The sequence below is a fragment of the Sinocyclocheilus grahami genome, unplaced genomic scaffold, assembly GCF_001515645.1.
Source record: "Sinocyclocheilus grahami isolate Dianchi unplaced genomic scaffold, SAMN03320097.WGS_v1.1 scaffold249.1, whole genome shotgun sequence".
In the NCBI taxonomy this organism is placed as follows: domain Eukaryota; kingdom Metazoa; phylum Chordata; class Actinopteri; order Cypriniformes; family Cyprinidae; genus Sinocyclocheilus; species Sinocyclocheilus grahami.
In genome coordinates, this window is record NW_015505428.1 from 295,988 (window position 1) to 304,753 (window position 8,766).

Genomic DNA, 8,766 nt, shown 5'->3' on the forward strand with positions numbered 1-8,766 from the left:
TGTGTGTGTCTGTGTCTGTGTCTGTGTGTGAGTGTGCGCGTGTCTGTGTCTGTGTGTGTGTGTGTGTGTGAGTGTGAGTGTGAGTGTGAGCGTGTCTGTGTCTGTGTATGTGTCTGTGTGTGAGCGTGTCTGTGTCTGTGTTTGTGTGTGTGTGTCTGTGTCTGTGTGTGTGTGAGTGTGCGCGTGTCTGTGTCTGTGTCTGTGTGTGAGTGTGAGTGTGAGAGTGTGCGTGTGAGCGTGTGCGTGTGCGTGTGTGTGCGTGTCTGTGTCTGTGTGTGTGTGTGTGTGTGTGTGTGTCTGAATGTGTGCGTGTGCATGTCTGTGTGTGTGTGTGTGTGTGTGTTTTAGCGGGCTGAAGCTCAGAGTGTATTGTGTGACTGGGCCTGTAGCTTCGCCCCGGGCGTCTTCACACTCTATGAAACCAGCGTCACTTAATTGGACTATAAAACACCTTCATATTGTTGCAGGTGTTTTTTTTTCCCTGCACTTCTCCTCAGGCCAGGCCAGTCGATTCCGAATCAACTCCTGGGTGTGTTAATGAAAACACAGCCCAAAAGAGAGCTTTGCTGAATAGTGAGCAGTGCAGCGGGGCTGTCCAAAGGGAGGAGATTACCTGCTAAAGCAGCTGTTACATGATAATGACGCAGTCTGCCGTCCCCGCGGGCCGTTTGAGATGTGACTTAGGCCTCCCAGGCTGGCGTGGCATCAGATGCTGTAGCGTTTCTGTGTTGTGCTATAAAACGGTACTTTTTTAAGAGTAATTAAATAATATTACATTCCTTTGCCGTAACCCCTGCAGCCAGTTCCTCTGTAGTTGAAGTTTAGTGGCGCTCAAGCGGGCTTTTGATGAAGTCAGCACGGAGAACGGCTTCTGCTCCAGTCTACCTGCCCCGCGGGAAAGCTCTGCTCCCTCTCTCCCTAATGAGACACACGCTTTCTCCCTCTTCATTTGCCATGCTTCTCTCTTGCGCTCGCGCTCACACGCCTCTCTTTTGGGTCTGACGCGCTGTATTCTGCTGGAGTTAAGACCGTTTCTTTTTCTGTGCAAAGTCGCTCAATGAAGAGTATAAAAAATGCATGTTACTCTGTGTCTTTTAGAAAAGTTTAATTCAATATTTATGGATGATGCGGGCCTTTGATCCTTGATGCTAATTACCACCGAGTCCTTGAGAAGGTTTTGGGGGGAAGAAGAAAGCCTAGTCAGAGTATAGGTTAGTGCTCGGCTTCGGCGTGGAGCAGACACACACACACACACACACACACACACTCTCTCACACACACACACACACTCACACTCTCACACTCTCACACACTCTCACACACTCTCACACACACACACACACTCTCACACACTCTCACACACTCTCACACACACACACACACTCTCACACACTCTCACACACTCTCACACACACACACACACTCTCACACACTCTCACACACTCTCACACACACACACACACTCTCACACACTCTCACACACTCTCACACACACACACACACTCTCACACACTCTCACACACTCTCACACACACACACACACTCTCACACACTCTCACACACTCTCACACACACACACACACTCTCACACACTCTCACACACTCTCACACACACACACACACTCTCACACACTCTCACACACTCTCACACACACACACACACTCTCACACACTCTCACACACTCTCACACACACACACACACTCTCACACACTCTCACACACTCTCACACACACACACACACTCTCACACACTCTCACACACTCTCACACACACACACACACTCTCACACACTCTCACACACTCTCACACACACACACACACACACACATGCTGCGAGTTTAGCATCCTTTCCTGGTGGCAGCAAATCAAACCTCAAAACAATCCCATTTACCGTTTGATGCTGCTTTTTCTCAAAATAAGCTCTTCTGGAGATTGAAGAAAAGCCTTCATGACCTGATCCTTGAATTTGTTCCATGTCATAATTAATCAGAGTGAATTCGTGAGTTTCATCACAGGTTAGAGTCGTCATCAAAGCCGGAGGCAGCCCGGAGAAGCTGTCTGGTGTCAAAAAGGCAAAGGAAAAAAGCCTCTCTCTTGTTTTTGACAGCTTTTCTTTTCGTTCCTCTCTCCCTAGATCCCTTCTGCAGGCCTGCTGATGGACGCCATGCTGCTGAAGATGAAGGAGGGCAAAGTGCTGACAGAGGAACTGGCTGCACTTATACAGCTGCAGTCAGCAAAAACGCCTGACCAGAGGAGAAAAAGAGACAGAGGGAGCGAGAGACTAATACTTCTGTAAGATGGAGTGTGCTCTGCATGGCAGCGGAGGCTCTCGTCTCCACAGTCCTGCCCTGCCGCACAGAAACTCCTGGATAAATGATGCAACGTAAAGGGCTTTTTATGACTTGCCTTTAATAGAAAAACATTGATTTGTTGACAGATAAAACTTGACTTGAGAAACACTGTATTTTGAATTGTAGATCGCAGAAAAAAATTGAGAAGCAGCTGTTGGGGAGATTACGATTTCTTGATTTGATCTAGCGTTTTAGTTCAATGTAAATTATCGTGCACTTGATGTTTTGACCTGACTTGCACATGAAGAATATTTAAGGCACGTTAGCATGTCAGTGTAAATGCACACCGCGATGTACTATAACTGAAGCAAACTTCAGTCAAAATCAGGGCTCAAGTTGAATAACCAACATAGAGAAATAAAAGATTAAAAAATATATTTTTCTTTTTTGTATGTTTGATTGTCTACAACATAAAGGAATACCAAGTATTTTAAAGCTAAAAAGAAATGTTTACCAATTACACAATTATCTTACTATTTGAAAAAAATACGCAGTGTATGTTAATATTTATAATAATATACACTATAGTTATGTTTGGTTGTGGACCGAGCATTTTAATTTCTCAATAAGGAGATTTTATGAGAATGCACTTCATGAAGAGGTTTCTATGAACTAAATGAAGAACTAAAACTCAGAACGGTGGTTGCATTCATTTGCTTGTATGCACATATGTTCATCACCCTAACAGACACCAGAACATCTTTCTATATTTTAATAATTGCTATGCAATTCATATTTGAGCACTGCATTTTCTGGTTGCATGCAAGTCGATGCAGATGTAAAATATCTACACTGTATATACGGTTTTATGGCGGCTTAGAATACATTTATACATTTCAGTTGTAGAAATAATGACATGCAATCCATGTTTTAAATAAGAAATTGAATATTGAACACATAAAGACACATTCTTGTGTCCGTGTTGATTTGTAGAAGAAAATAAAATCGCAGAATTATGCTGTAAGAAACCAGACCATCCGTATATTTAGATTACATATGATTTCTCCTCCTCCATTGTTACTCGCTCTTTTCCTCTTTGCACACAATCAGAAACCTTCCGTCCAGAAATCAACCATAAGAATTCAACTTCTGTTTTATCAGTTTTATGCAAATTATGTAGTTTGCATTTATCTTTTTGTAATGAAGGATTAGCTCAAGACTGTCCTGAGCATCTCAGGGACCAATTTATCTGCCCCCTGGATCAGGAGGGCCCCTGTGGTTAATTACCATTCGTTAATGCAGTTTGGATCCTTTCTTCTTCGAATACTCTCCAGAGCATGCTATTGTAAATATTTGTCCCATATAAATGTGCTGGTTTCTAGTCACTGTCCTCGAGCGTAATGTGTCTGATGACAATTTGTGTGTGCAAATTAGCACCGACTTGATGCGTACTGCAGAGTCAACATGTTTGCAATCTCTGTGACGTTCAAATGCACAGAAGTCCCTGAGGTTTAATTAACATGGCCTTCCTCAGCCACCCACCGAACATGAAGAAACATTCAAGCTCATACAATTGAAACTTTTGTGTCGTGTTTTAAATATGTAGGGGTGTTGTGTCGTCTTCTTGTGAACGTCTCTTTAATTAGGGGACGGACGCATCAGGATCTTCCCTTTCCTCCATGCCTTTGTTCCTCTTATCATTTCATCTTTCTCTTACACATTCATTCGCTCAGTGTTTTTTTTTTCTTCTTTCACCCTTAATCTCTCCTTTTCTTGTTTCTGATGGTCTCGGTGGGTATCTGGGTGCCACAGGGGCTGCTGGAGAACCTGCCCCCTTCACTAAAATCAATAACGTAGACTACTGAGGTCTCCTGCAGCATTACTGGAACAGCTCCATCACAGGTCATCAGTGCTCGGATGAAATGACTGAGAGGTCAAATCTGACAACCGAGGCTAAACATGTTCACATTCATCCGTTTGAAGTGCATCTGGGTGACAGGAATATGTTTATGCCCTCAATTAATGTGTAAGACAACACCGAGTGAGCAAAGCAGGAGGTGTAGCTCGGCCTGGATCGATGATTTCTTTCAGCTCGAGCCGGAAATGAAAGTCGCTTGAAATGGCACATCATCTCAAATCGGCCTGTCTTCTTTGATTTCTGCATGCGGTTAACTCTATAGAGCTGGTTCGGGTTTTCTTGTCTCAACAGCAGCTCCGCTACACACTCATCTCAGTGATTGGGAAATTTTTAGAGAGGCTGGTTATGACACATATGACTCATAAAACCACACTGGACCAGATCAGCTGCATTCACAATCATCCCGGCTCATTGACCCTGCAGCACAAAAGCAGTGTTGAGTCGCTGGGGGATATTTGTAGCAATAGCCAACAATACATTGTATGGGTCACAATTATACATTTCTCTTTTATGCCAAAAATCATTAGGATATTAAGTAAAGATCATGTTCAATAAAGATATTTGGTAAATCTCCTACCGTAAATATATCAAAACTTAATGTTTGATTAGTAATATGCATTGCTAAGAACTTCATTTGAACAACTTTAAAGATGATTTTCTCAATATTTAGATTTTTTTGCACCCTCAGATTCCAGATTTTCAAATAGTTGCATCTCAGACAAATATTGTTCTATCCTAACAAGCTTATTTATTCAGCTTTCAGATGATGCATAAATCTCAATTTTAAAAAATTGACCCTTATGACTGGTTTTGTGCTCCAGGGTCACATGTAAGCTATGTATATTATGCATTAGACTGAACAAATGATAATGATATCCCTAGTAAAAAGTCATATATTTCAAATAAATGTATTTCATACGAAGACGTATAGTTCAAATCTATGATGTATCGCTCAAGACTTACTGATATAAAAGTTAAAATTAAACTTTATTTGGAGTACTAGTGCACAACGCACATTTCTTAATATTAAGCTTAAAATGAGTTTTAATGTCTCTCCTGTTGGTCTTTAAATGCAAGATATTTAAAGTGTACCTGAAAAATACTTGCAATAGTTCCACTTTAGCACAATCAGATATACTTCAGTATATCTTTAGCTGGACTTCAGCACAATTAAAGTGCATTAAGTACAAAATCAGTTGTTCCAGTTAAGCAGACTTGAAGTATACCAGTTTAGTATACTAAAAGTACAATTGCAGGGTATTTTTATTAAGTACATAAATATGTAAATGTATTTATAGTGTATTTAGCATGAAATAAATGTATTTCAAATACATTTCAGTATATTTATTTTTCACTAGGGATTACTAGAATTTATTCTCTATTTCTCGCTCTCATTTTTTTTATAATTTCAACTAATTTATCTATTTAAATAAATACAGTATATACTACACTGTACTGTGAATAGCAGTAGTTTGCAAGGATAAAACAGTTGTTAGCTTGGGGTAAAGGGCATATTTAATCTGAAGTGAATGAAAATGAGGCTGCGAGATCAATAGGTCATGTACAACTGAATTAGAATAACGTATGTTAACAATCTGTTCATGCACCACATCAGACATGACATCAATCCCACTCCACTGTAAAACTGCTCTGCTGATGGGGGGTCTTTATATCTCCCAGCTAATGTCATCCTGGATCTCATCCGTTGTTCTGGAAATGCACTTACAGTATTTTCACACAAGATGGGGCTGTAGTCAAAGCTGTTCACTGTGTGCTGAATCAGCTGAAGTTTATCTGATCTGAACACACTGCAACTCCATAAAACAGACCAAACTCGAGTTTTCATATTCATATAAGTGCATATTCAGAATGTTTGAGGTCTGATGCTTCTGTAAATAAATATAAATCACCATAGCTCTGTGTAATGTTCATGTGCATATAATACATCCGTGTGTGTGTGTGTGTGTGTGTGTGTGTGTGTGTGTGTGTTCATCCACACCCTACGTCTTTTGTGACAGCCAGTATTGACTGGGAATAATGAGGCTGCCCTGCTGATGTCTTGCATTATGACTGAAGCTCATTTCTATATGGACGTCTTGACAGCAGTGTGATGCAATGGTTGTGGTATTCTCTCCACTGTCTCTCTGCTGTTAGCAGGGCCTATTTAAACACCTCAGCAATGGTCCCTCGGGCTCAGAGAGCAGGAGAGCCATTGATTGTGTCGCTCCCGTTGTTATACACGAGAGTGTGAAATGAACTGCTGTGGCAAGATGAGAGCTGGTTAGGAGAACTGTGCAAGCTAAACTGTGTAAGAGTGTGTCCTAGCAATTGTAAAAACTGTAGGATGGCAGAGTACCCTCTGACCCAATGGAACAACTCTACATATTTAACTCCATTACTTCAAGTGGTTTAAATAAGGGCAGGTTCAGACAGAGCGTGTTCCTGTCGTCCACTGTGCTGCTTTTGAATTGTTTTCTATGTAAACATGTCTTGCTGCTTTTCCAGCATCTCACGCATGAGTGTCCTTTTTTGAAGCATTGTAGTGTCAATGGAATTACAAAGATAAAGCAACCATTGCAATCGTCCCTTACCATTTATCACATCCTTACAACCGTTCTCACATTTACAGTATCTTACTATGATGGCTTGACAGCTAACACATGTGGTGAAAACGTGAGTTTAGCTTGCATGTCAAGTTCAGCATCTCGACTGAAAGCCAAGCATTCCATCAAACCCCTTCATCTTGTAAAAGCACCACCAATGATTACTCTTGTTTTACCTTGTTGTCTGTCTCTAGTTTGGCAAGTCTTCGAATTTTGGCTTGCGCTTTTGCAGTCAAATCTGATTTTTTTTTTTTCATGTAATGCACAGCCATGCTCCCACAACACCCTCTGGCTCAGGCTACAGTAGTCACACCCCAAACTCTCGCGATTGGTTGAGCTGGAAAGTGATTGACGGATCCCAAATGTTCTGATGGTGCCGGGGAGGCATAATGTTTACCATTTTGGCGAAGATATAAACCCATGAATGGTAGTCAGTTTACAATAAACTGGCTTAAGAGAATGTATTATGACCAAAATAAAAAATCATACAATCTTCACCTTTAAATAAAAGGTCAAATCAAAATGTTAAAGTTATACGTACTTTACGATTTTAACCCTCATCCATCACTCCCGAAACCCATAACAAAAGTGTCCCTCGCGGGTCAAAATGACCCGAAGGCCAAAAATGACACCAATTTTATTTTTGGTCCAGAAAGCTTATATTGGTCCATTTTTATAATTGTTTTTTTTTGTTTGTTTTTTTAATTCACATTAAATTCTGGATATTTTTATGAATATGAGCATATTTAATAAATTTTTTCACCAAAACAAAACAAAGAAAGACACAATTTCTGCATATATATATACTTAAAACATGATCATCCATCAGGACCTAGGTCACTGAGTGTCTCTGATGCCATCTGGTGGGGGAAAATTACATAACATTGCATTTTATGATTACAGCCACTAGAGGGGCCTATTGAATCCTATGGAGATTCTTAAAAGTGAAATGTTTAAAACTACACCAACTTGAGGCTTCATTAAGCTTTCAGATATATCTCAAGGCTTTCAGAACTAAAAACTATATATTGTTAAAAAAAAAAAAATGTTTTAATCCAAACACATGCATATTCATACAGATTCATAGATATGTAATAAATATAAAAGATACATTTAAAAATATAAATATGATATAAACTCATTGGTCTCCACCCCATCACTCAAATTTAACTGTGTTAAGTCACAAAAAAAATCCAAAATGACAGTAATTTCCCAGCAGAAACATCATACATGCTATAATGTGTTTCAGTGGAGTGTGTGTGCCATGTGTGTGTGTGTGTGTGAGTGTGTGTGTGTAGGTGTGTGAGTTTTTTGTGCATTGAGGACATTCTGCAGTCTCAGCCCTTTGTTTGGGTATGCATCTTTTTTTGGATTGTGTCAGATTTTGTATAGTCAAACAAATCAAATAAATGAAAAATGCTGTTTTTTTTGGACATGGTCTCCACCCCATCACTCAAATTTAACTGTGTTAAGTCACAAAAAAATTCCAAAATGACAGTCATTTCCCAGCAGAAACATCATATATGCTATAATGTGTTTCAATGGAGTGTGTGTGCCATGTGTGTGTGTGTGTGTGTGCGTGTGTGTGTGGGTATGTGAGTTTTTTGTGCATTGAGGACATTCTGCAGTCTCAGCCCTTTGTTTGGGTATGCATATTTTCTGGATTGTGTCAGATTTTGTATAGTCAAACAAATCAAATAAATGAAAAATGCTGTTTTTTTTGGACATTCCATTAATTCCTATGGCCGGGTCAAGATGAATGTAATACTTGTGTGTGTAATGCTTTGTTTATTGCACCCACATAGAATCCTCAAATCGACTCAAATATTGTTGTGTGTGCTCCATGCTCAAGTGTGATAAAAAATTTAATTCGTAAATTCCATGCTTTTCCAGTGGCGGGTCACTTTAGATACTTTTTTTATAGCACCCACTTAAACTGCTCGAATTCACTC